Source organism: Balaenoptera physalus (genome assembly GCF_965194825.1).
Source record: "Balaenoptera physalus genome assembly, chromosome: 10".
Classification (NCBI taxonomy): Eukaryota; Metazoa; Chordata; class Mammalia; order Artiodactyla; family Balaenopteridae; genus Balaenoptera; species Balaenoptera physalus.
The window spans coordinates 81702225-81725329 of NC_138889.1; positions in this window are offsets into that span (position 1 = coordinate 81702225).

The following is a 23105-nucleotide window of genomic DNA, read 5'->3' on the forward strand; positions in this document are numbered from 1 at the left end:
CTTGACGACCACCAGTCTATTCTCTGTCCCCGATTTTGTTTCTGTTTCATAGGTAGGTTCATTTGTATCATATTTTAGATTCCACATATAAGTGATATCATATGGTATTTGTCTTTGTCTGACTTACTTCACTTAGTGAAGTATGATTCGTATGATAATCCCTAGTTGTGTAAGTTACTATCTTGACTCTATAAATGAGGAAATTGAATCACAGAAGTTATGAAATTTGTCCAAAGTTATAAAGCTGCTATGTGAGGCAACGATCTGGATTTGTGTCAGTTGCATTGTGTAGCATTAATGCTTCTACTGTAAGAACACAGTTTGGAAATTAACATTTATTGAACACCTCCCAAGATGGAACTTCAGAGTTAAACATTGCAGCAGAAAGAGACTGCATTTGTTTGTTCTCCAGTCAGCTAAAAAAGTAGATGAAATATCATAGCACTATTCAGGCTAATATCTCCATTGAAGTATATTTACCATATGATAGTCTCAAAATCTCCTGGATTTACTGTATCCTCAAAAGTATATTTTGATTTTTATGAATTCTCATTGTTTTCACCAATGGTTCAATAAGCTAAGTCACTATCTCCAGCCTGTACACTATAGCTCCTGAAATAGCTTTTCAGCTTCCACTCTTGATCCTCTACACTCAATTTCCCAGAAACAGTAGGAGCAAAGTTTTTAGAATGTAGATCATATTGTGCTGTGCTCAGAATCCTCTAAATTGTCTTGCCAAACTTTGTTTTGACTCCTGGCTCCCTCCCTGGCCTCATTCCTTCCTCTCTTCCTGTTTTTTACTGTGTGACAGCCACACTGGTCCTGCTGAAATTCAAATCAGGCAAAGTTCACTCTTGCCTCAGACCATTTTTTTCTATCTGGAATGCTTTCCCCTTGATATGCACTCCTTTTTCATGTAGGTCTCCTCAGAAAGCCCATCCTTGATTATTCTTTGATAAAATAAATAAATAACACCCCAGTCTCTATCTCTGGTTTCTGCTTGGTTTATCTTCACATTTCTTGTTACTATTTGAAATTGCATTATATACTTATTTAATGTCTGGCTCCCCAGCAGGATGTGAGCTCTATGAATGTATGTCTGTTTTGTTTACTGCTGTATCCTGTGTCTACAACATTGTCAAGCACATAACAAGCTCTTAATAAATATTTCTTATGTGAATAAATGAGTGGATGAATGAAAGAAGAAAGGAGTCCTATCACCACTTTCCTCATTTGATTTTCCAAGCATCCAGAACCTTATAGAAGACATTGTAGGAATCATTTTATCCATTTGCCACTGTGTAACTCCAGAGGTCTTGGCAAATCCAGGACTTTATTTAATTTTTTTTTTTGGTGGTTGGGGGTAGAGACTCCATTCTGCCCCTACTGTCCATGAGGAGGCCATGGGAGGCTGGGAGGCTGCTAGTGATGACAGGAGAAAAGGCAGCCTGAGGGAACCACAGAGAAACAGCAGAAACCTGACGACACTGAACGTCACAACTAGTGAACCCACCCTACCTCTGCCTTTCTAGTTACATTTATAACCTTCAAGTGCTAAAGCCACTGGGATTTTTATTCCATGAAATCAAAAGCAGCTTAGCTAATACATGCTTGCATCATATATCTGATTATTTAGCAAACATAGTTGTTCATCATAACTCCCTTTACTGTCACCTGTACATATTAAATTTCTAAGAAATGGAGTAAGGTACGATTAACCTGAATTTCATTAAAGTTATAATTTTTTTAAAGCATTTAGAGACTCAATGAGAGACCATGTTATTGGTTGGGTTTTTACTGAAGCTGTTTTTACACTTTTGTTTTTCCGTTTGCTTGCATGCACTTTTAGTTTGTTTCAAGGAATTCCAGTTCTAAAAGATTATACTGTCTTTGAAATGTGATTGTCATCACATGCTAACTTGATCTCTTGGTTTTGTGAGAAATAAGATTGGTATTTCTTAAGTGAATATAAATCTATCTGATTCTTTAAAAATAAGTGGCATAAGCTACAATAGAAAGCAAAACTTGTGCACAGTATAAAAATAAGGAAGGTGAGACAAATGCATAAATAAGTACAATTAAGTTTTTTTTTCTTAAGGGACCATATCTGGAAAAAAAAAGTAGCATAAGCATAACAAGAGATATTCATGGGAAATAAATGCCAAATCAGCTTCCTCCTTGGCTTGAATTCTTTCTGAAGTTCAAAGTTATATTGTGTAATTTTAGGGAAAAAAGAAGAAAGGAAGATTTATTCTCATGGAAAAAATGACATAAGTTAAAGCAACATGAAACATAAAATAGTAAGGGGAAGAATATGTGGTGGGGAAAGAGAGAAAAAAATAAATTCCATTTAGGACTGTGTAGTACAGGAGTTGGTGATAGCATTATATTTGTACTCACATACTTGACAGGTGCATAGGAAAGATGTAGACATTTTTATCCCGTTGAATTCTTCCTTAATCAAAGATCATGGACTGGTCCAGGGAATATTCTGTATTGATTCTTCCATGAAAGTTGGGTGCTACTTTGATAATTTACATTAATGTTAACCAGTCTGAACTTTGAAAACAATTATAGTGAAATGACATTTTATTGTGTGATTTCCTCCTACTAGTTATTAGTTGTAGTACTGGTGACAGCCTGGCTTAATGAATTTAGCTTTTCTTACATAGTGTTCTATGGTGCACTGTTTCCCAATATGCAATAACTGTTAACCAAAAAAAAAAAAGGAGTGGCTCTCTTTTCAAATACATATATACATATGTTAGAGAAATTCTGAATTAATGTTAATCTGATTCTTCCTGAAAAAAAATCAGAAGTTTTAATATTCTACCAGTCTTTTATATATCCTCGAAGTGCTTATTTTCAGATTTATGAGAACACTTTTTTTTAATGTTTCTTTTTTTTTATTGGAGTATAGTTGATTTACAATGTTGTGTTAGTTTCAGGTGTACAGCAAAGTGAATCAGTTATACATATACATATATCCACTCTTTTTTAGATTCTTTTCCCATATAGACCATTACAGATTATTGAGTAGAGTTCCCTGTGCTATAGAGTCACCCCTTATTATTTATCTATTTTATATATAGTAGCATGTATATGTCAATCCCAACCTCCCAATTTATCCTCCCCCCCCCCACCTCCTGGTAACCATAAGTTTGTTTTCTACATCTGTAACTCTGTTTCTGTTTTGCAGATAAGTTCATTTGTACCCTTCTCTTTAGATTCCACATATAAGAGATATCCTATGATATTTGTTTCTCTCTGTCTGACTTACTTCACTTAATATGACAATCTCTAAGTCTGTCCATGCTGCTGCAAATGGCATTATTTTATTATTTTTTTATGGCTGAGTAATATTCCATTGTAACACACCTTCTTTATCCATTCCTCTGTTGATGGACATTTAGGATGCTTCCATGTCCCGGCTATTGTAAATAGTGCTGCAATGAACATTGGGGTGTATGTATCTTTTCCAATTATGATTTTCTCCAGATATATGCCCAGGGGCACAATTGCTGGGTCATATGGTAGCTCTATTTTTACTTTTTTAAGGAACCTCCATACTGTTCTCGATAGCGGCTGTACCAACCAGCAAGGGATTAATCTCCAAAATATACAAACAGCTCTTGCAGCTCAATATCAAAAAAGCAAACCCAGTCAAAAAATGGGCGGAAGATCTAAATAGACATTTCCGCAAAGACAACATACAGATGGCCAAGAGGCACAGGAAAACATGCTCAACATAACTAATTATTAGAAAAATGCAAATCAAAACTACAATGAGGTATCACCTCACACTGTTCAGAATGGCCATCATCAAAAAATCTACAAACAATAAATGCTGGAGAGGGTGTGGAGAAAAGGGAATCCTCCTATACTATTGGTGGGAATGTATATTGATATAGCCACTGTGGAGAACAGTATGGAGGTTCCTTAAAAAGCTAAAAGTAGAGCTACCATATGATAACAGTTTTAACATCTAAAGAAGTTAGTGTTCTAAGGAGCACCGATTGGAATTTGCTTATATACGTATTTTAACATCAGGGAATAAATGAACTATTCTAGGGCATTCTAGGGCATTAACCAATTCACCCTGTGAGGTTGAAGACACTTTCTCTCTCTCTCTGTCCCTCTGTCTCTGTCTCTCTCTTTCTCTCTCTTTTTATCTCTCTCTCCCTCCCTCCCTATTTCCTCCCTCTCTCTCTCCCACTCCCTCCCTTCCTTAAATAACATTTGAAATCTATTTTCACAACAACATTCTATGATTGTGCATTTAATACATTTATGGCAACTTAGGACATCCCATTTGCCCGTGTGAATATGTGGGGCTTCTTAGTAAAAACTCTTTAAAATTCTCTTTCCACTAATATTGAACCTGAGAGCTTTATACAATTTAGAACATCATTAACCAGTTATTTGTTGAGTGCCTTGAAGGTTCAGGGAAGAAAAACATTTATGAGACAAAAACTGTAAGTTTCTTAAAGGCAAGAATGACTATTGGAACTAGTCTCAGACCTGTCATACCTGGCCCTAGCTTGTGTCTTTTATTTATTTATTTTTTAAACATTTTTATTGGAGTATAATTGCTTTACAATGGTGTGTTAGTTTCTGCTTTACAACAAAGTGAATCAGCTATACATATACATATATCCCCATATCTCCTCCCTCTTGCATCTCCCTCCCACCCTTGCTATCCCACCCCTCTAGGTGGTCACAAAGCACCGAGCTAATCTCCCTGTGCTATGTGGCTGCTTCCCACTAGCTATCTATTTTACATTTGGTAGTGTATATATGTCCATGCCACTCTGTCACTTCATCCCAGCTTACCCTTCCCCCCCCCATGTCCTCAAGTCCATTCTCTACATCTGCATCTTTATTCCTGTCCTCCGCCTATGTTCTTCAGAACGATTTTTCTCTTTTTTAGATTCCATTTATATGTGTTAGCATACAGTATTTATTTTCCTCTTTCTGACTTACTTAACTCTGTATGACAGTCTCTAGGTCCATTTACCTCACTACAAATACTCAATTTCGTTTCTTTTTATGGCTGAGTAATATTCCATTGTATATATGTGCCACATCTTCTTTATCCATTCATCTGTTGATGGACACTTAGGTTGCTTTCCTGTCCTGGCTATTGTAAATAGAGCCGCAATGAACATTGTGATACATGACTCTTTTGGAATTATGGTTTTCTCAGGGTATATGCCCAGTAGTGGGACTGCTGGGTCATATGGTAGTTCTATTTTTAGTTTTTTAAGGAACCTCCATACTGTTCTCCATAGTGGCTGTATCAATTTACGTTCCTACCAACAGTGTGAGGTGATACCTCATTGTAGTTTTGATTTGCATTTCTCTAATGATTAGTGATCTCGAGCATCCTTTCTTGTGTTTGTTGGCAATCTGTATATCTTCTTGGGAGAAATGTCTGCTTAGGTCTTTGGCCCATTTTTGGATTGGGTTGTTTGTTTTTTTGATATTGAGCTGCATGAGCTGCTTGTAAATTTTGGAGATTAATCCTTTGTCAGTTGCTTCATTTGCAAATATTTTCTCCCATTCTGAGGGCTGCTTTTTGTCTTGTTTATGGTTTCCTTTACTGTGCAAAAGCTTTTAAGTTTCATTAGGTCCCATTTGTTTATTTTTGTTTTTATTTCCATTTCTCTAGGAGGTGTGTCGAAAAGGATCTTGCTGTGATTTATCTCATAGAGTGTTCTGCTTATGTCTTCCTTTAAGAGTTTTAGAGTGTCTGGCCTTACATTTAGGTCTTTAATCCATTTTGAGTTTATTTTTGTGTATGGTGTTAGGGAGTGTTCTAATTTCATTCTTTTACGTGTAGCTGCCCAGTTTTCCCAGCACCACTTATTGAAGAGGCTCTTTTCTCCATTGCATATTCTTGCCTCCTTTATCAGAAATAAGGTGACCATATGTGTGTGGGTTTACCTCTGGGCTTTCTATCCTGTTCCATTGATCTATATTTCTGTTTTTGTGCCAGTACCATACTGTCTTGATTACTGTAGCTTTGTAGTTATAGTCTGAAGTCCAGGAGCCTGATTCCTCCAACTCCGTTTTTCTTTCTCAAGATTGCTTTGGCTATTCAGGGTCTTTTGTGTTTCCATACAAATTGTGAAATTTTTTGTTCTAGTTCTGTGAAAAATGCCATTGGTAGTTTCATAGGGATTGCATTGAATCTGTAGATTGCTTTGGGTAGTAGAGTCATTTTCACAATGTTGATTCTTCCAATCTAAGAACATGGTATATCTCTCCATCTGTTTGTATCATCTTTAATTTCTTTCATCAGTGTCTTATAGTTTTATACATACAAGTCTTTTGCCTCCTTAGGTAGGTTTATTCCTAGGTATTTTATTCCTTTTGTTGCAGTGGTAAATGGGAGTGTTTCCTTAATTTCTCTTTCAGATTTTTCATCATTAGTGTATAGGAATGCAAGAGATTTCTGTACATTAATTTTGTATCCTGCTACTTTACCAAATTCATTGATTAGCTCTAGTAGTTTTCTGGTAGCATCTTTAGGATTCTCTATGTATAGTATCATGTCATCTGCAAACAGTGACAGCTTTAGTTCTTCTTTTCCGATTTGGATTCCTTTTATTTCTTTTTCCTTTGTGATTGCTGTGGCTAAAACTACCAAAACTATGTTGAATAATAGGGGTGAGAATGTGCAACCTTGTCTTGTTCCTGATCTTAGAGGAAATGGTTTCAGTTTTTCACCATTGAGAATGATGTTGACTGTGGGTTTGTCATATATGGCCTTTATTATGTTGAGGTAAGTTCCCTCTATGCCTCCAGAAAGTAGTTTCTGGAGGGTTTTTATCATAAATCAGTGTTGAATTTTTTTGAAAGCTTTTTCTGCATCTATTGAGATAATCATATGGTTTTTATCCTTCAGTTTGTTAATATGATGTACCACATTGATTGATTTGCATATACTGAAGAATCCTTGCATTCCTGGGATGAACCCCACTTGATCATGGTGTATGATCCTTTTAGTGTGCTGTTGGATTCTGTTTCCTAGTATTTTGTTGAGGATTTTTGCATCTATGTTCATCAGTGATATTGGCCTGTAGTTTTCTTTCTTTGTGACATCTTTGCCTGGTTTTGGTATCAGGGTGATGGTGGCCTCTTAGAAAGAGTTTGGGAGTGTTCCTTCCTCTGCTATATTTTGGAAGAGTTTGAGAAGGATAGGTGTTAGCTCTTCTCTAAATGTTTGATAGAATTCTCCTGTGAAGCCATCTGGTCCTGGGCTTTTGTTTGTTGTAAGATTTTTAATCACAGTCTCAATTTCAGTGCTTGTAATAGGTCTGTTTATATTTTATATTTCTTCCTGGTTCAGTCTCGGAAGGTTTTGCTTTTCTAAGAATTTGTCCATTTCTTCGTGGTTGTCCATTTTATTGGCATATAGTTGCTTGTAGTAATCTCTCATGATCCTTTGTATTTCTACAGTGTCAGTTGTTACTTCTTTTTCATTCCTAATTCTATTGGTTTGAGTCTTCTCCCTTTTTTTCTTGATGAATCTGGCTAATGGTTTATCAGTTTTGTTTATCTTCTCAAAGAACCAGCTTTTAGTTTTATTGATCTTTGCTATTGCTTCCTTCATTTCTTTCTGATCTGATCTTTATGATTTCTTTCCTTCTGCTAACTTTGGGGTATTTTTGTTATTCTTTCTCTAATTTCTTTAAGTGTATGGTTAAGTTGTTTATTTGAACTGTTTCTTGTTTCTTGAGGTAGGATTGTACTGCTGTAAGCTTCCCTCTTAGAACTGCTTTTGCTGCATGCCATAGGTTTTGGGTTGTCATGTTTTCATTGTCATTTGTTTCTAGGTATTTTTTGATTTCCTCTTTGATTTCTTCAGTGATCTATTGGTTATTAAGTAGTGTATTGCTTAGCCTCCATGTGTTTGTATTTTTTACAGATTTTTTCCTGTAATTGATATCTAGTGTCATAGCATTGTGGTGGGAAAGGATACTTCATACAATTTCAATTTTCTTAAATTTACCAGTGCTTGACTTGTGACCCAACATATGGTGTATCCTGGAGAATGTTCCATGAGCAGTTGAGAAGAAAGTGTATTCTGTTGTTTTTGGGTGGAATGTCCTATAAATATCAATTAAGTCCATTTTGTTTAATGTATCATTTAAAGCTTGTGTTTCCGTATTTATTTTCATTTTGAATGATCTGTCCATTGGTGAAAGTGGGGTGTTAACGTCCCCTACTATGATTGTGTTACTGTCGATTTCCCCTTTTATGGCTGTTAGTATTTGCCTTATGTATTGAGGTGCTCCTATGTTGGGTGCATAAATATTTACAATTGTTATACCTTCCTCTTGGATTGATCCCTTGATCATTATATAGTGTCCTTCTTTGTCTCTTGTAATAGTCTTTATTTTAAAGTCTATTTTGTCTGCTATGAGAATTGCTACTCCAGAATTCTTTTGATTTCCATTTGCATTGAATATCTTTTTCCATCCCCTCACTTTCAGTCTGTATGTGTCCCTAGGTCTGAAATGGGTCTCTTGTAGACAGCATATATATGGGTCTTGTTTTTGTGTCCATTCAGCCAGTCTATGTCTTTTGATGGGAGCATTTAATCCATTTACATTTAAGGTAATTATCGATATGTATGTTCCTATTACCATTTTCTTAATTGTTTTGGGTTTATTATTGTAGGTCTTTTCCTTCTCTTGTGTTTCCGGCCTAGAGAAGTTCCTTCAGCATTTGTTGTAGAGCTGGTTTGGTGGTGCTGAATTCTCTTAGCTTTTGCTTGTCTGTAAAGGTTTTAATTTCTCTGTAGAATCTGAATGTGATCTTTGCTGGATAGAGTAATCTTGGTTGTAGGTTTTTCCCTTTCATCACTTTAAATGTCTTGCTACTACCTTCTGGCTTGCAGAGTTTCTGCTGAAAGAGCAGCTGTTAACCTTATGGGAATTCCCTTGTATGTTATTTGTTGTTTTCCCCCTGTGCTTTTATTATTTTTTCTTTGTATTTAATTTTTGATAGTTTGATTAACATGAGTCTTGGCGTGTTTCTCCTTGGATTTTTCCTGTAATGAACTCTCTGCGATTCTTGGACTTGATTGACTATTTCCTTTACCATATTAGGGAAGTTTTCAACTATAATCTCTTCAAATATTTTCTCAGTCCCTTTCTTTTTCTCTTCTTCTTCTGCGACCTCTGTAATTTGAATGTTGGTGCACTTAATGTTGTCCCAGAGGTCTCTAAGACTGTCCTGAATGCTTTTCTTGAGGACAGTGTCTTCAAAGACTGTCCTCAATGCTTTTCTTGAGGACAGTGTCCTCAAAGACTGTCCTCAATGCTTTTCTTCATTCCTTCTAGAGAATTTTTAATTTCATTTATTGTGTTGTTCATCATTGTTTCTTTGCTCTTTAGTTCTTCTAGGTTCCTGTTAAACGTTTCTTGTATTTTATCCATTCTTTTTCTACGATTTTAGATTATCTTTACTCTCATTACTCTGAATTATTTTTCAGGTAGACTGCCTATTTCCTCTTCATTTGTTTGGTCTGGTGGGTTTTTACCTTGCTCCTTCATCTGCTGTATGTTCCTCTGTCTTCTTATTTTGCTTAACTTACTGTCTTTTGGAGTCTCCTTTTCACAGGCTGCAGGCTTGTAGTTCCCGTTGTTTTTGGTGTCTGCCCCCAGTGGCTAAGGTTGGTTCAGTGGGTTGTGTAGACTTCTTGGTCGAGGGGACTGGTGCCTGTGTTCTGGTGGATGAGGCTGGATCTTGTCTTACTGGTGGCCAGGACCGTGTCCGGTGGTATGTTTTGGTGTGTCTGTGACCTTTTTATGATTGTAGGCGGCCTCTCTGCTAATGGGTGGGGTTGTGTTCCTGTCTTGCTGGTTGTTTGGCATAGGGTGTCCATCACTGTAGCTTGCTGGTTGTTGAGTGGAGCTGGGTCTTAATGTTGAGATGGAGATCTCTGGGAGAGCTTTTGCCGTTTGATATTACGTGGAGCCGGGAGGTCTCTGGTGGACCAGTGTCCTGAACTTGGCTCTCCCACCTCAGAGGCACAGGCCTGACACCCGGCTGGTGCACCAAGACCCTGTCAGCCACATGGCTCAGAAGAAAAGGGAGAAAAAAAGAAAGAAAGAAAAAAAAGAGAAATAAAGTTATTAAAGTTAAAAATTTTAAAAATGTTAAAAATAAAAATGGTTAAAAATTTATTAAAAAAAAGAAAAAACAAAGAACGAAGAGAGCAACTAAACCAAAAAACAAATCCACCAATGATAAGAAGCGCTAAAACCTCACCTATAGCTTGTGTCTTTATTCCTTAACTGACCAGCACCCTGGATGATTTTAGTCTTCCAAGGCATTTGATCATATTAAGAAAACTCCCTAGTAAGCATCATAGTGGATCTCAAAGTGATTTAAAAACAGGGCATGCTGGTCAGGACCAGTAAAAACTGAAGACTTGGAATAGAAATTTAAAATGACACTGACTGGAATTCTACACTACTAAAGTGCTAAGGGATTTTGTATTTTTTTGCTTATCTGAAGGACTGAGCTAGAGGTTTCTAAGGGGCCTTTGAACCAAATACTTAAAGAAGAAATGATGAGTATTTATATGTTCCTTGATGAAACACATTAGGACAAAATAGCAATCATTTTAAAAGATGGAAGTAGTCAATCAGTGAAAGTTGTTGTCTATGTGATCACCAACATTTTTGAATTGTTTTAATCCCTTTGAGGTGAATGAAGCAGCTGATTCCTGTCATACTGTGGGGCAATAGACAAATACCACTGAATAAGTCATTCAGCCAATCATTGATCCTTTCATTTATTTTTAACTCTGGGATTACCCTGTAATAGCTGAGAACGTCATTCAGTGTGCACAGAAAGGATTAGGTCTTACTCATAGTATCTTGGAGTCTGAAGAAGAGAGAAAGCAGCGATTTTCCATCCACCTAATGTTATCTGTCCACTGGTGTTTCTGATCCTTCATGTTTATCCCAAATCCCCTCCTCCTTCATTCTTTCACCTGCATTTATTTTTTCATCACTTCACACCAGGGTATTTTGCATTATCTCATAGTTGTTCCTTTAATTATTCCTGACATTGCTAAGAGTTGAGCATCCACAAAGTTTAAATCTCTCTTCTTAATATTGATTTCCTCTCATACATAACATAATTCTGAGATATGCAAATGCTACAAGACCTCTTTCCTGTGAGGCAAAACAAAATGGGAAAAAGAAATACAGACCCCACCCCCTTCAGGGAAAGAGCCTCCTAAAATACACTTTTACCATCTTCCTTAGTAACTGAACTCAACTGAATGATTTATATCAGTTAGTCATTGCCTTTCAGCTTCTGTAGCAAAGCAACTAAGTTCTGGTGAATGAAATAGGAATCAAATAGCTAAGAGGTACTTAGGGTTCATTTTTTGGAGGGGAGAGAAAATACTTCTGTGGCTCTTTTTATTAAGTGTGGTGCTGATGTTGTGGCTAGAGCTGCAGTGTTCGTCTTGGACAGGTAGGGAAGCTTGAGGATGAAAACAACCAGTGGTTGAGGTTCCTGTTGATTTTAGGCAGCATTAGATTAAACCCAGGATTGCCTGCCTTTTGATTTGTTTTACACAAGAGAAAAAACTCTTGAATATTTAAAGGAGGTCTTTTTTACTAGAAACCAAGCACAATGTTTATCTGATGCAAAGATTCTACTACATGTTTACCTAGAGCTCACTCTGCCCTCAGAACTGTACTAAGCTATGTCTTTCAATGATTTTGATGGTGACCCACAGTAAGAATTTACTTTATATCACAATCCAGTATTCACATACACATTTTTTCTTATATACAATGGAAAAATCTTTTAAGAAACAATATTTTATCCTTGCTATGTGCAATATATATTCAATATATCTATCCAATATATGTGATATTTGAAAATAGAGTTGGGTTAATCATGCCAAGAAGAACAATAAGGGAATTTAGAGGGAAAAATAATGCTAATCCTCATTTAAGCAAAGCAATGTCTGCTGCAGATAGAAAGAATGAATGAGAAAGAAGCTAACAATTTAGTAATTACTATATGCCTGGCAGAGTGTTAGGTGGTTTGCATAGGTTGAGATCATTTGATTTTTATAAAAATGTTGTGAGTTAAAATTATCTACATTTAGTAGACGGTTGTAATTATTTGAGGTGAAAGAATTGTACCCTAACTCATGTAGTTAATGGGTCCTAGAGCCAGGATTCAAACTCAGGCTTGTCTGCCAACTATGTTACTTTCAACTATTCACTTTTTTTTTTTAATTAATTTTTATTGGAGTATAGTTGCTTTACAATACTGTGTTAGTTTCTACTGTACAGGAAAGTGAATCAGCTATACATATACATATATCCCCTTTTTTTGGATTTCCTTCCCATTTAGGTCACCACAGAGCACTGAGTAGAGTTCCCTGAACTATACAGTAGGTTCTCATTAGTTATCTATTTTATACATAGTATCAATAGTGTATATATGTCAATCCCAATCTCCCAGTTCATCCCACCTCCCCCTTTTCCCCCCTTGGTGTCCATACGTTTGTTCTCTACATCTGTGTTTTTATTTCTGTTTTGCAAATAAGATCATTTATACCACCTTTCTAGATTCCACATATATGCGTTAATATACGATATTTGGTTTCCTCTTTCTGACTTACTTCACTGTGTATGACACTCTCTAGGTCCATCCACGTCTCTACAAATGACATAATTTTGTTCCTTTTTATGACTGAGTAATATTCCGTTGTGTATATGTACCACATCTTCTTTAGCCATTCCTCTGTTCATGGACATTTACGTTGTTCCCATGTCCTGGCTATTGTAAATAGTGCTGCAATAAACATTGGGGTGCATGTGTCTTTTTGAATTATGGTTTTCTCTGGGTATATGCCCAGTAGTGGGATTGCTGGGTCATATGGTAGTTCTATTTTTAGTTTTTTGAGGAACCTCCATACTGTTCCCCATAGTGGCTGTATCAATTTACATTCCCACCAACAGTGCAGGATGGTTCCCTTTTCTCCACACCCTCTCCAGCATTTATTGTTTGTAGATTTTTTGGTGATGGCCATTCTGAACAGTGTGAGGTGATACCTCATTGTAGTTTTGATTTGCATTTCTCTAATAATTAGTGATGTTGAGCATCTTTTCATGTGCCTCTAGGCCATCTGTATGTCTTCTTTGGAGAAGTGTCTATTTAGGTCTTCCACCCATTTTTTGATTGGGTTGTTTGTCTTTTTGATATTGAGCTGCATGAGCTGTTTGTATATTTTGGAGATTAATCCTTTGTCAGTTGCTTCATTTGCAAATATTTTCTCCCATTCTGAGGGTTGTCTTTTCGTGTTGTTTATGGTTTCCTTTGCTGTGCAAAAGCTTTTAAGTTTAAGTTTAATTTTTGTTCATTTGTTTTGTTTTTTCTGTGAACAGTGCTATTAGCTTGTTTCATTTTCACTCAAATGATGCCTTTGGAAATTTGAGAAGTAAAGAAAAAAGTAAATAAAATAAAGGAAAATTATTTTGTTCACTTTTGCTCAAATGTACCTCCCAAATATGGTCATTGATGGGCCAATTCAAAAGCAGTCCAATTTCAATGGATTCACTTTACATCTTAGAAATAGCCATGTTCTGTCTTGCATGTTCCTGAGCATTGCTGTGGGATTTCATTGATCTGAACTTGATTTTATTTCTCTCTCTTGTTTTTTACAAGATTCTTTTAGAAGTTGTGAGTATTAAGCACCAAATCAAATTGTTGCTGAATTGGGCATTGGAGTCATAAAGACATTAATACAAATCCTACAAATACAAATACAAATCTCTAAATAAAAATGTTACCTTGTGCAAATTATGCAACTTCAGTTTCCTCACCTGTAAGATGGTGATATAAACATCAACCTCACAATGTTGGTTTTAGAATTATATATCTAAAGCAGTAAATATAGAATGAACATTAGTAGTGTTAAGTGTTCAAGCTTCAGGTCACACAGACCTAGTTCAATATCCTGGCACCTTCATTACTACCTGAGTAAACTGGCAATGTTACTTAACCTAGCTGTAAGCCTTTCTTTTCTTTCTGTAAACATTCAAAATACTCCTTTTGTGATAGCTGTGATATTATAAAAGATAATTTATTTGAAGTGCTTATCACAAAACATGTTATATTTAGGCACTCAAATGTTAGCACTTGTCATCATTCCTTAATGGATTAATAATGAGTTCATATATGAAATAGATGCTTCCAGATTTTAGCAGACAGGCTTTTATAACCCTGTTAGGAAAACCAATTAGTGCAATAAATCTTGCATCTTGGAGAATTATCAAACTCCACCTAACAGTATAAATATCTACTTACATAATCCTGCAGTGCTAGTTCTGGGGGACTTCTGACTGACTTCACAGAAGAAAAGGTAGATGTAAAATGATTAAAACATGTACAAACTTTTGAAGTATATTTCTTTGTTTTGATATTTGAATAATTAATTAGAAAATATGCTCAATGTAAAAGTGAAAACAGATGTTTTTCCCACCATTTGGCTTAATGTGTTTTAGGTCATATACTAATTCTTAATTACATTGGGAGCAAAGATGAAAAATTCCATCTGGGACATAAAGTATTCTTTTCTTTATTTAGAGATTTCTCCTTGTGAACTCTTTAGTATATTATAAGTCACTTTAGTGAAATCTTCATGAACATTAGATGATTTTTTTTAACTGTCACTACTTCAGAATAATCCACTTGTTGCTCAAGATTAATCTGTATTTCTGTATGACACACACAGACACATGAGCAATAAATCAACATTAGGATTTTGCAGTTGTTTGATACACAGCAAACCTAGTTAATATAGTCTGTTGCTTTCCCTTTCTTCAATTTAGTAGATACCCTGTCTGATTAATTGTTAACCTTAAAGCCCCTGAATAATTCCACTTCTGAGGCACATTTTATCTAAGTTTCCTACTGGATTAGTGCTTTCTGCTGGTACCTTATATTCAATCTATAACCAGTGATGTTACAATAGGCAAGATTGGAATTAATTTTAGAATGTGGAAAAACTTTATCAAAAAGGGCTCACGCAGGAATAAAGACGCAGACGTAGAGAATGGACTTGAGGACACAGGGAGGGGGAAGGGTAAGCTGAGATGAAGTGAGAGAGTGGCATGGATTTATATATACTACCAAATATAAAATAGATAACTATTGGGAAGCAGTCGCATAGCACAGCGAGGTCAGCTCCATGCTTTGTGACCACCTAGAGGGGTGGGACAGGGAAGGTGGGAGGGAGAAGCAAGAGAGAGGGGATATGGGGATATATGTATAGCTGATTCACTTTGTTATAAAGCAGAAACTAACACAACATTTTAAAGCAACTAATTATACTCCAATAAAGATGTTAAAAAAAAAAGGGCTCACAAGGCTAATTTAAAATTAGTAGGAGTCCTCTTGTCATTTAATTTGCTGCTAGCCTAGGAAGTACAATAGTCTCAGCAACTTTGCAAAGCAACTACTGGCTTGATTGAAATTTAAGACACAGGTGATTGATCAGTTTATATCCTGCAGGGCAAATTTACTGTTGGCGAGGTGGTCTCCGTAAATCCAAAGATAATCAGCCAGCATTTCCATACAACTGTATATCTATACCTTAGCTCAAATTTCCATTATTATTGGTTTGAAATCCACTCATCCTTGTTTTTCACCATTTGATCTAATTAATCTAAAAGCATCAGCTAATTAAATGGCTCAGAGCTATCATTTTGAAATAACTAATAGAGCTATAATTTGGATACATTCATATACAATCATATTTATGCAACTTGATTTTATACAGTATTGGAAATAATTGCTAGTAATTGCAAAATTACTTTTCTGTTTTCAGATTAAAACAATACCCAAAATACCACTACTTGTATATCTGCCAGATTAATTGATAAATATAAATTGATCATCAACACATTTTCTATCAATATAACTTATTTTAGAGTCCAAAAGTTGAAAGATCTGGCTGGAGTCACATGAAACTTAAAACACAAAAATACTCTTTGCATCAGGATTTTAAGGCTTCATTTCAGAGATATCAACTAGAAAGTTATTTGCAAAAAGGCATCGTTTACTAATTATTTTTTCTCATCTTGAGGGCAAATTTAAATTTTAAGACTTGTATATGCATCTTCATTTGATATTTTTATATTACACAATTTTCTATAAGAATAATTCTTAGTCAAGCAGAACCTTTTCCTAGTACTAAAAACTTAAATTCTTAAACAAATGTTCTATACCAGGCAAGTTACTACATTCTTTAAATTGGTACCCACCTATGAGTATATTTTGACCTTTTTTCATTCCACATTGTATATATTATTTCTACTGTTACATCTAAAACAGTTTATCAAATTTGAGTAAATAATGCCAAGTTGGAGTTTCTTTCTGTCTTGTTCCACTCCCTCCATTCCCATTATCACCTTTCCTCAACTTTTCATCTAAAATGAAAACTTATTGAAACCAGGCAAAGGACCAGTAGTATGCTTCATTCAGGAGCTGCAAACATGAAGATGAAACAGCCTGTTCTTCTCAGATCCTTCAAAGATCAGGAGCAAAGGGTACACAAATATTTGTAACACCAAAGTAGTGTGACAAGTTTTATGATGGAAGTATAATCATGGGTGAATATGACAGAGAGATAATCATCTCTGGCTAATGAATAAAGGAAGGCATCCCAGATGCTGTAATATTTTCAAAAGGGCCTATTCAAGCCAGATTTTTATATCAAAGGAAGAAGGTAGGACTATTCAGATATAAGTATTTTCTGGAATAGAAAATGCAACAAGTGTTTAGACTTAGTATTTAAGGCTAGGGGATCATAGTGTACTACTTTATAAAACTGTGGATCCTGAATGGATATGAGAATAACTTTATTTCGGCTAAGGGGTTTGAATAATTTCCTCCTCTGAATTTTACCCTAGAAAGTGCTGGGGTGAACGGGGTGAAGGAATGACATTGGGCTAGTGAAGGTCAAAGAAGAGTATCAGATTTATCTGTAATGAGCTATTATTTCCAGTGGAAATTATTTTAATAAGTAATAACTATTACTATAATTTTTCAAAATTATAAATCTGGAAAAAAAATCTCTGAAAGCAGTTGTGTCAAAATATTCAAGGTGGTTAATTCTGGAAGGTAAGAATGTAGGCATCTAAAAATTTTCTTCCTTGAACTATCTTTGAGATTTAAAAGCTCATCTAAAGTTAAAAATTTGACCACTCCCAAAGAGAATCTATTTAACTGGAAGTTTGAATGACAGATTAATTAAACTAAGAATAAGGGCAGTGGGGAGTAGAGTAGGCAAAATGGATAAAATGGGTCAAAAAGTACAAATTTGCAGTTATAAAAAAAAATAAGTCATAGGGATATAATGTGCAACACAATGACCATAGTTAACAATACTGTACTGTATATTAAAAAGTTGCTGAGAGAGTAGATCTCAAAAGTTCTCATCACAAGAAAAAAAATTGTAACTAGGGTGACGATGTTAACTAGATTCATTGTGGTGGTCATTTTGCTATATTTCCAAATATTGATTCATTACCTTAATATTGTATGTCATACTTCAATTAAAAATGAGGGCAGAAATATCAGATAAGAGATGAAAGCAGTAGTCCAAGTAAAAGGTAATATGTTTCTAAATGAAAGGAATGGCAGTAGGAGACTGAGTTTACAGACTCACTACTGTATTAAATAAAAGAAGCATCCTTCACAATACAGTTCTATTACAGTGAGTTGGAAGTATTACTTCATGTTAACTAGAGAGATATTTTTGAAATTAAAAAAATTTAAGATTTGTAATTAAAATTTTTATAGTGTCTAAATGAAGGCAATAGTATAAAACAACTATGTGCAACAGATGACAATTCTAAATTAATTCCTAGATTTTTTTAAGAGCCAATCTATATGTTTAAAAGGCAGGTAATGTGTAGAAGGCTTAAAGCCAAGAGCTAAGAGGAATCAAGTCACATTTTTAGAGCATAAGATGAGGCATTAATTGTCTGTGAGGGTAAAGAAAGCAGAAAGATTTAGAAACTCATACTCTAGACATAACAGTATATTCAAGAAATGCAGGTGCATGTGAAGGCTTGAGAAACATAATTTGTATCTCCCTTGACTTTGATGAGTTCTCTAAATCTTTATGGAATGTACATCATGCCATGTTGCATTCTGTTAAGTTATGGAACCTAGCTATGACTCTAACTCTCACCTTCATTCTTCTCTCTTCATTTTTCCCCCTTTTGAGAGCTCAAGCAAACCTGAGAGAAAGACCATTCATTAGTCCATAACTGGGTACCGGAATGCAAGGACAGATTTTAAAATTTCCTACCTAGGTCAGTCAGAAACACATAGAATATATATTGCATAAGTTCAAATCTTGGTTTAAAGAATAAGAGAAGCAGTATTAAGCATTGGGTCCAAGAGTACAGAGATAAAGATGGGAGATGATGGATCAGGAATCAAGATGGTTATCAGGTGAGGGTACAAAGCAACAAATCAGGATGGAGTCACTAGATTCAAGATACAGGTTATAAACAACACAGAGGTACTGTGAAAGAATTTTTACGGGTGATAGCTGCATCTGTAAGACTTACTATCGTTTTTATTTTATGTAAAAGGTAAATGAGACTCAGAAGGTTAGTATCTCACCTAATTTTAGATGCATATGCCCATAAGTAGAAGGGTTGCTATTCAAATCAAATCTTGCTGACTTTGAAGTCCCCAATTTTTGCCTATACCATATTGACCTCAAGACCTTAAGACATTTTTAAGGTCTTTTAAAATATATTCAGGTGTGTATTTTGGAAGGATGCTTTTGGCATAGTTTATTGTTAGAGGCTATGTTATAAACCTTTTCTCCTACCTAAATATTCTCAATTTTTTGTGTATTATGCATTCCACCTCCTCCAGCACCTAGTTGTTCTTCCTGTTTACATTTCAGTTTGACAATAACATGGTGTGTTAATCTGTTTTCTTCAAGAACCCGTCAACAAACAGGGTAAAATGTGGAAGAATTTTATTAGGGAAACACCTCTTGGAAAGGAAATAGGGGAGATGTCAGAAAAGACAGGGAGGGTAAGTAAACTGTGATGTAAATTCAACGTTTTGTGAAGCAGAAAGGGAGGGAAGGTTGGGTAGACTTTTCCTAGACTGCAGTACAGTTTAATGAAGTTTGGACAAGGTCAGAATCCTTTAAGGAGTTCCAAGTCTTCCAGGAATGGGTCTGCCTTAGTAGCCCTGCCACACTGTCATTGGTTGGGAGCAGCTCTTGGGAAGTGGGATCTTGGCAAAAACATTGCAATGAATTTCAGATTGTAATGGGTAGGGCTCTTAATTAGTCTCTCTATAGGTGTGGATCTGCAAGCTACATTCTCATGGCTGCCACAGATGACTTCAAAAGTTTTATAAAAATTTAGAAAATTACCAGACACTATCCACCCTATACATTAAGGTGTATAGTTTTGATAATTATATGGCATTATATGTAAAGACTTTCTCATGCCTCTCCCATATCTCTCATATTCTTGGATGAGAGTCATGGAAGAATCCTTTCAAAGATTATTTAAATGAAAGGAAGAATTGAAAATCTAAATTTGAATTATAAGTGAAATGGAGCACAGTCTGCTACTAAGGGTGAAAAGCATATTTTTCTTCTCAAAACTAAATAACTTGAAAGATAAACCAAGAGCATTCATGAGTCTTTGGGATACTAAATTAAAGATGAGCTTATTTTTGTTGCAAAATATAACATGTAATATTCGTTCAGTTTATTCCAACAGATGTGAGGGGTGGGGGGACTAGGAACACCAATACCTTTGAAATGGCCATAATGTGTCCGAGATCATGGTAGATGATTTACATTTGAAGGGTAGCAGAATAGGCCACCCCAAAATATGACTGTAGGAGTTTGGGATGTGCCAATGCCAAATATGTCCCTTTGATATATTATTTTGAGCTATTGGCACTGGAAAAACAGCAAATGTGGGGAGAGGCTTACTCTGAACTCTTCTTATCTGCCTAAAAACAAATCCCCCCAAAAGAACTCAATTGTCATAAGGCCCCTCCCAGGAGTCTCATCAGCCAGGGAAGATTGACCCTTATTACAGGAGAGTAGACTAGAAGTTGACCCAACACCTAGACAAGCTTTGTACTCTCCCCTAAAAGATCTACATCCTCCCTCCCCTTTCCTTATTTGTGTGGTATTTAAGCTAGAATTCTAAGCCACCTGGAGAAGTTATTCATTTTCCCTGGGTATCTGCCATGTATATGAGGTACACATCTCAATAAACTTCTGTTTGTTTTTTCTCTTATTATTCTGTGTTTTACTAAGTGGTTTCAGCTAAAAACTCAGAAGGGTAGAGGAAAAGTTATTTTTGCTCCTCTACACATTCGATCCATATAATGACTATGGTAGAAGAAAATTATTAGTCTTATTTAAAGATGAAGATAAGGCTCAGGATCATAAATCTAGGAAATGGCAAAGAACAGATTTCAGTCTTAATCCTTGTAGCTCTAAATCCTGTAATCTTTCCAAGTGCAGATATTTTAATTTGCTTATCAAAGATTTTCCAAATAACCCCTTTATATTCATACCCATTTTATAGATTCTGAAAGATTAAATATACATATATGTATATAATATTCAGTCCTTCTCTCAGGGAGTTTATAATCATTTGGAAGAGATAATATTATATACAAAGTTATAAAACACAAACCCAATTGTATGTTACATGACTAGTAAAATCAGTGAGCTGAAGCCTTAGTGTGAGCTTTATGGTAGACTGGGTGCTTGCAAAACTAACAGAAAGCAGTAGATGTTTTTGGATAGGTGTCTTGCTATAACATAATATCACAGACCGGGTAGCTAATAAACATAAGAAATTTATTTTTCACAGTACTGAAGACTGGAAGTCCAAGATCAGGGAGCCAACATGGTCAGGTGAGGGCCCTTTTCCTGGGTCCAGACTTCTTGTATCCTGACATGGTGGAAGCAACTAGAGATCTCTCTGGAGCCTCTTTAATAAGGCACTAAATTCATTCAGGAGGGCTCTACCCTCATCACTTAAGCAGACCCCAAATGACCCACCTTCTAATACCATCACTTTGGGGGGGGCTAGGATTTAAACACATGAATTTTGGGGAGACACAAATATTCAGACCATAACAATAGGGAATATGTGTTGGACTTAAAACATCTAAGATTGAATTCTACCTCTAACGTTTAACCTCACAGTTATTTTAAGTTAACTCTGTATGACTCTTAGGTTTTACCTCTTTAAAGCAGGGGAAATGATGCCCACTTCACTGTACTGTTGGCAGGATTGGATTGGAAAATGCATGAGAAAGCAAGCAGCAAACTCATAGTCTAAATACAAAAGGCATTATTATAGGCTATGAGATCTGCATTTTATTTGAATGCCAAATTCCAGTCATGCTTAAAGTAGATAAAATCTTCAACCCTACTGTAAAAAGTTTTCAAAAAGAAAACATCAAAACTATTTATTCTTGAATTTTAAAATTCTTCTTTGAATTTTATGATTCATCAGTTTTCAAAATGTTTGTTTGTATAGCTCACTGATGTTCAAGACATAGCAGAGCTCTTAAGTAAGATTTCTAAAGTTTGGAAATAAACAAAATACTTACTCTATCTAAAAGAAACCTAAAAATAAAACAAGAGAAGAGCAGGAAAGACATATTTTCAAAATAGAAAACACCCATAAGATTCACACAAATAAAATGTATTTCAAAATGTTAATCCAAGAATTCTCATTGGACTATATTCTTGGTAAATGGAAGTTGATTTTCCAATAGGGGAAGCATGATACTCTATTCTATGTTTGGTATTAATTTAAAAAATAAGAGTCTTTGGTGTTTGCTATGTGCTAGCACTTTATTATTTATTAACACATTTAGTTCTTACAACCACCTTAGGAGGTTTACTTTACAAATGAGTAAACCTAAACTCAGAAGGTTAAGTGACTTGACACAGGATATAGACAGACAGTCTGATCCCCGTGTCCTAGTTCTTAGCTATAGAATTTACTGCATGTATGCTCTTTGTGATGTTGTCTCCTAGTTTACATTCTAGGGACCTATTAGAACCTCTACAAATTCACTGTCCTCCAACAGCTGCAGTACATATGCTATTTACGGACTCTTCCCTTTGCCTGGAAGCCTCTTGCTCCAGATATTTACAAAGTACACCCCCTTTTTTCCATCTAGTTTCCTTACAGACAGCATCTCCCAAGAGCCCTTCCTTGACCACCCTTTCACATGCTATGTTCTTACTTGTTTTGTTTTTGCTTTTTAATAATTTTTTATTGTTCTTTAGGTCACATTGTACCTTTCTTGGCTTTATTCTATCTTTTCTATTCTTTTGATAAACAGTGCCTAAAGCAATGACTGTAATATTGCAGACTTTTTTTTTTAAACATGTATTGAATGAATAGGTGGTCATGAGCCAGATGTTATGCTAGCAGCTTTGAATATATTTAAAACAATCCTTCTAGGCATGGGTATCACTATTTCACTTTCCACACATGGGAAAATAGATTCAAATATGTCAAATAAATTTAACAGATGCATGTAAGTACTAAATATCCAAGACAGGATTGAATCCAGGTTCATATGACTTTAGAGTTCCCACTTTTTCAGTTACTCTGTGCTACCTTTCTAATTATTTTGAAAGAAAAATAAGGAAAATGAATATTTTATCTCTGCTGTAAATCATTATTTTTTATCACAATAACATGTTTTAGTGTAAGATATCCATTAAACTAAGTCTGTAGTTTTATAGGGATGTTTCTTCATACCATTATAATCAAAGTTCTGATTGTTTTTTCTGATATACTTTCATCTATCTTTGTACCTCTACAGAGATATGTAATTTAAGTTCTCCATTAAATAGTAATGTGCAATTTCATGAACCTAGGAACTTTAAGAGGCACATCTATCCTTAACCCTATGTGCCCTAGGATCAAGTCAGAATTGTAAGGCTTTTTATAACACAGAACACTCCACAAGTGGCCACAATTATCTCTGCCCTGTTCCAAGAAAAACAA